The sequence below is a fragment of the Opisthorchis viverrini genome (assembly GCF_000715545.1).
Source record: "Opisthorchis viverrini unplaced genomic scaffold opera_v5_91, whole genome shotgun sequence".
NCBI classification, from domain to species: domain Eukaryota; kingdom Metazoa; phylum Platyhelminthes; class Trematoda; order Opisthorchiida; family Opisthorchiidae; genus Opisthorchis; species Opisthorchis viverrini.
In genome coordinates, this window is record NW_008751746.1 from 1113927 (window position 1) to 1120413 (window position 6487).

The following is a 6487-nucleotide window of genomic DNA, read 5'->3' on the forward strand; positions in this document are numbered from 1 at the left end:
CAAGAAGGGCGAAACCGGTCGTGGGCTGTCGATGGATTTTCAGCAACTTATGAGTAGTACATTACAAACATACATGTATCGCGATATTTCAAATATCGTAGCGACTGAAACATGAGGCGGCCTGGTGCAGCACATTCAGTTGCGTGAGAACATCATAAACGAGAGATTCAGCTGGGTTCCAGGTGAGTCTCTCGAAAGAACCAAATTGGTTTGCAAATGAGTGTATATTCGTTGATTTGGGGGTTTCTTTCTGTAATGGAAGCAAATCTATGCTGAAAAGCCGAGAAGCATTGCACAATTCCTTCATGCCTGTCCACTCTTGATCCATCAGAAGTTCTCGTCGTAGGAAACTCCAGGATGTTCCATCCGATAATCCGTCACTCGAGGAACCACTTAACACACGGCGATGTGATGTGGATTCCGCTGTTGTTAGTGGAGCTGTATCCTGTCTAATCATGAGTTAATCACAATGTTGATCAGTCACTCGCAACAGAACGATCGTGGGTTTGAAACTCCCTGGAGTTTCATGAGTTGAGCACGGTTGATCACTACTCCGGAGAATAAAGTATATCCATAGTACTCCCTGGCTTTTCAGCGTAGACTGGTTTCACTTACGGAGCCAACTCACCGTTGAAGGTAACGTTTATGCCTAGTCGTGCTCCAAAAATAGACCCATACGCACTAAGTGAATGCCGGGGAGAGTCTGGAAACGCTTCAAGACATTGGGTAGTGTGGTGCACCCTATGGACAATGTTGAACAATTTCTGGATGAATTATTCAATTTACTTCAAAATGAAAAGTGCTCAATTGATAATGACCCTGAAGGTTTGAAAAATCAGCTGATTCTGTCCTGTGCAGTTCTGAGTCCTATCCGTAAACAAAAAAGTAACTGACTAACTCCAGCTGTTGCACAGTTTTCCACCACTTCTCCGCCCCAGCTGAGGTTGTTCATTTAAATACGTTATAAATCATATTTACCAAGCATATCCGGATTGTTCTATGTAGGTTTGTTCGAATCCCAGTCAAACACCTCTCCTTCCCCTGGTTCGTGTAAACCAAACGGTTCGGAAGTCGGAAGCAACAGTCTATCTAGCTCACCTCAGAAAAATGACGTTCCAGTACCCGAAGTACCACCCAGTTCAGACTATGACATGCGGCCAATCAGACCCAGCGTATTAAGCCTAGGACCGAATGTGCCCGAGCCCATCGATGCTAGATCCCTGGAGGGTAGCAGTCAGGAGACTTCGGAGGTAAGTGACTGCTGTGGTTCTCTTGTTCTCCTTGTCGATCATTTTATTGACTACTGGCAGCACAGAAATGCTCTTAGAAATCCGCAGTCTTGGAATGTCCATAGCGCGAGCTTACCGAAGTTGCGTTGATAAAACTTGATGTAGGCTGATGACTCCCATGGATGCTAGAGGTCTGTTATGGTGACTGGGTTGTAGGTTACTTTGCCACATTAGCTCTTGGCAAATTTCGGCTCCCCTCTATTCGGGGCTGCTCAATACATCAACAATCGCGTCTCCTACTCAGTTGATCAACTTCCACTGAGCTAAAAAATCCTGTGACGAACTGAAGGCGGATCTGATTATCGGACTGTTGCATCATGTGATTTGGTGACCTATTTGGACAAATTCGTAACTAGCACGCTGCGGTGAATCAGCATTTCCTGAACAAGACATTACGCTTCTAATTCTCCTTCCTGCTTGGATCTCGTCAGTCTTTGTAACTTGACCTGACGAAGCTAGACGTGACAGCGAGACGTTATCCTGCAATAATCCCACGTATTAGTTTTTGAAGCTATTTTGGAGGTTGTCTTCTGTCAGTTACTCGGCGTTATTCCTTTATCTAGAGGACATTGTGCGTTGATGAGTGATTTGTGTTTCTCAATCCAACATATCTGGGTGGGATCCGCTCGCAAACTGTTCCTTCAAGGCAGCACCAACCACCAGAAAACACTCCACTGAGTAAATTCCCCGTGTTTTCTGAGAACAATCGCTTATCAGTTTGCCCATGTATTTTCTGGTATAATGCAGCAGTTCACGGAGCCCACTTGGCCCTCAAATTGTGCTGTAGCTTTTGGTTTTTGGTAGAAAGTGTTTGCGATATCGGGGGCGTTCTTCATTGCATTTTCAATCAAGATTGCATGAGTTTGACTGTTTGGAGTTGGAGGTGCTTTGGGCCCTCGACGTATTCCCTCCTTTTTAACTGTGTGGTTTCCCTCAGATAGTCAGCTATGCAAGCAAAGCAGCGATACTAACGATGACAACCAGTTTAAGCTTACGAATTGAATAAGCATTCCGAAATATCGCACGGAATTTTCTGCACTCGCCCTAATGAGAACAAATTTACTCGTAGCTGTCAGCTCCTCAGAATCCATCCACTCCTTACCTAACCATCCGAGAAAGCCATGACTAAAATTCCCATTTAGGCAGTCCGTATTCATATTTACTGCTGTTTCGTACGAACTTCGTAGTTTTCTAGTTATCCAGTGTAACACGGGAGCTGATCCGTTTTCGTATCACGATGTTTTACTATAACACTGACAGTACCTATACGGTATGATCCCACACTCAGCTACACTTTATCTGTTCATTGAGTTTCAGACACACGTTTCATCAACTCTTCGCCAACGTGTGTTGCAGAAGAAGACAAAGGAACTACAAAAATTGCGCACAAGTGGGGTAAGTTTCGCATTGCATCGTAGATAAGATTGTTGCCTTCGTTTCACGTTTATGAAATGTTTCGAGCGGCGTCTTGGCCCCTGACTTGATCCTTCTAGTCTGCTGCTGATACTCAAGTTTGTATACGAAGAAGCCAGTCCGTCGAGTCGGTTTAGAAGGCAGCGAAATGATCGTGTAAGGTCTCAAGACGTTTCATTTGCATGACATCAGTCTCCCTTGTGTTGTGTTAAACGGACACATTGAGAATACATAGGAATGGAATTCCACAAGTCACTTAATGTGTGTTAGGGCCCTATAAGAGCGGAAAGTCGATGTGGGCATACTGAATGAGCCTCTCGATTCATTGCTGTCACTCGCTTGTCGCAGTGACAATCTACTGGAATAAAAAAATCGTCCAGCTGTAACACCCTTTCGGTGTCAAGCTGCCATGCCACACGAAGGATGCACGAGGGCTGGGATACTGCCAGGTTGCCCAAGCCTAGACAGGGAAGTGGAGTGGCAGAGGTCGGGTTTGAACCACGGACCTTCCGGTCAGTAATTTCGCGCTCTTATATAGAAAAACACACTGCAAGGTAGAAAATGGGAGAAATGACGAGGGAAACTGATGTTTTCCTCACCAAGCTTGCACGATGTTGGTCACAAAAGAATTGCTTCTATTTGCCCAAAAAGGGATCAAAATGCTGAATAGTAACAGTATCAAGAATGTCTACTATTAATTTTGCGAGCACGAAAATGCCGCTGGTCGCTGATCGTCATTCCGAATACTGCGAATTGTTCTGCGAGCACCACTTATTTGATCCGTAGGTACCGCACGTGTCGATGGTAGCGCTTGGGAACAATTTTTGATTGGATCAGCTGATTGGCTTTAATGACGTTTCTCGCTGTTTCAGTCAGCCATTCGACATTCCTCGAGTCCCAAATCAAAACTGGTGATAAATTTATTCGACGAACCGTTCAAAAATAGATGTTTGAAACCTGAGTGTTTGGTCCTAGATGAGGATGCTGAACTCCGAGAAGAATTGGCGGTAATAGCTTGCACGATGTTGGTCACAAAAGAATTGCTTCTATTTGCCCAAAAAGGGATCAAAATGCTGAATAGTAACAGTATCCCCGTTTGTGGAATAGCAATATCAAACCTAGGCAGGTAAAATCAGCTGATAAGTGATTCCTTACAACGTGGATTTATTCGCCTTTGGCTTGTTCGTGGATTCACTGGTTTTCTCGGATCCCAGAATGAACTCTCCGTGTAACGGGTACTATTCGTCAGTTTTGCTCAACTGTGGTGATCCATTCTTTGGTTTGACATTTCAGAAGTCAGGTGTTACATCTCCAGAAGCGGATTTAAAGCAGAACAGAACATCTAGTAAGTTTGCTTTTTCTTCACAAAGTTGTTCTCTCTCCGAATTATTGGCCCCAATGTTTGTACTAGTTCTTTCGTTATTGGCTCATCAGTTAACGCCGTGTGATCTTCATTCGTTTCAGCTGAGTTTGATGACGGGATTCCTTCCACTTCCACTTGGCCCCAAAAGGGGACTGGCAACGATGCCGGTGAGCGTGGACGTAGCTTCCGTCAGTCACTGTCTTCAAGCAGTTTGAGACCGTCGTGGGATGTGACAGCTGATGCTGAGACTCAGCCCTGCGCTGAAACATCTTCTCTTGTGCAGCAACCACGCAGACCTGCGGAACATGGAGGTCCATCCGGACCTCAGCGTGCAAACAGTCATGTCAGTGGAACTCACGTCTCAGGTACACCCACATCTACATCGTTTCCCCGCGTGCAGTCTAGCGAGTAAGTTCGTTCAAAGCAAACTTTTCTTGGTGGATATTTATTAACGGCTGTTATGGGTGCCATTGAATATTTCTTGTTGAACTCAGGTGTCCGATGATCATCAAACCAAGCACATCTTTTTCTGTGTGTACAGTTTGTTCTAGCCTCCTGTATGAAACTGTTCGTCATCCGGATGATAGATTAACGTCCAGCTTAGGTCGAAAAGTTTCCTAATTGCTCACCCTTAGATGGCCGCAAAACGCTCATTTCAACGACGAAGCTTGTTTCAAGTAGAACATAAGGCTGACGGAAACCCGGGGACTGCGCCTACCTGATGAGCCTCAAGAAGGGCGAAACCGGCCGTGGGCTGTCGATGGATTTTCAGCAACCTTATGAGTAGTACACTACAACTAAAGCTTGTTTTACATAGTAAGGCTCCTAAATGATGGTTGGCTGATGCAACTAGCATATTGCCATCCAGCGGTTCTGTTTCTTAACTCGTACATGCAATGGGTGATGAGATGCAAGTTTGATGGAAATCGGTCTCGTTGGTTGGAGGCGTATTGTCGTACTTTAATCGAGGAACTCCTGTTAATATTGTTTGCAGACTGAGTTACATAAAACTGTGGAAGGTAGGTTTAACGCTTCGTGAAAAATTGTTGTTAGGTATGTAGGTTCACACGTTTTCTGTCCCAACTATCCGCTTCTGTTTAATAATCTGGTTTCCGGAGCACGTGACTTGCCGCATCCTATTATGTAGTTACCTAGCAACGAACTCCATAGTACTCTGCGCTACACTAGGTTACCTAAACCTCTCTCCAAGGCGACCACCATCCTTCCCTAATCAATGTTCACATATTGCCTATTAACTCGGAAACCTTACTGAGCACTTATTGTGACACGGATGACATTGGGATACGTGCAGACTACTCAAACTTGGTGCATTCAACTTATCTATGAAGCTAACCGCATAAGCAATTGAGTTTTTTTTTCCTAAACAAAACTGTGTCCCGTTTGATTAGTTTCGGTGTGTTGCTGTTCCGCTCACCATTGTGTATCAAAAAGAATGGTAATGTGAGACAGTCCTCTAATGGAAACAAAGGAAGATTGCTACAGGTTATTTATAGCGATCACAGAATTTTTCTCCACGTCGAACTAGAATCTTGGTGCATCAAGTGTAGAGCTAACAACTCGCGATTCTGAGCTGGCCCGGTGATTGGAGCCCGCATTCATGGCCCGGAATCCGAATTCACCGGACTGAATCCATCGGTACTAATTGCCGGATAAGATCTCGAGAAACCTAAACACGCAAAAGCCTTCATCCCAACTGTAACATCAATCGAAGGAATCGGATAGCCCTTCGTCCTGTCGCCCTCCGGAGTGCATGCCCCTCGGCCGGTTTTCTCAGTGTTGGTGACGGTTTTCAGTTTGGCCAGCTGCAACATTATTCAGAGAGTCTGACTCACATTCACGTCCACGTCAGTCGTATGAACAGTCGTTCTCCTGTTCCAATGTAATTTGAATTTCCACATCTGAACAGGTGCACACACACCGACGTCTCGAACGCCAACTTGCTTGTGCTGATCGGCTGGCCCACCTCTCAGGACTTCCCATTCAGTTAACTCCACGGATGCTAGAAACCTGCTTGACAATCTGGCGACCCTCGGAGAACAAGCCGGAGACGTGCAGTTTCACTGCATATTCGGTGTACAATTACACCCGAACTTCAATCCGTCGTTTGTGCAAACCGGTTAGTGGGCACCTTGGCAGGATGGAGAGGGCTTCAGACTGTTAGATTACTAGTTAAATTCCATCCTAATGAGTGCCATTAAGGGTGCACGGGTGTGTGGAACTGGGTTCCGAAAACACTTCCTTTGTGGGCATCCGGGAGAATTCCACTCCTGGCTTATTAATTATCCAGGTGCCAACTGTTGGGGATATCAATGTCCCCCAGAAAACGCTGTGTTTTTATGTGTGCTAGCGAACTCCTGGCATCTTCAAGGCCAAACTATGAAAAATCAATGGCCTATTGATA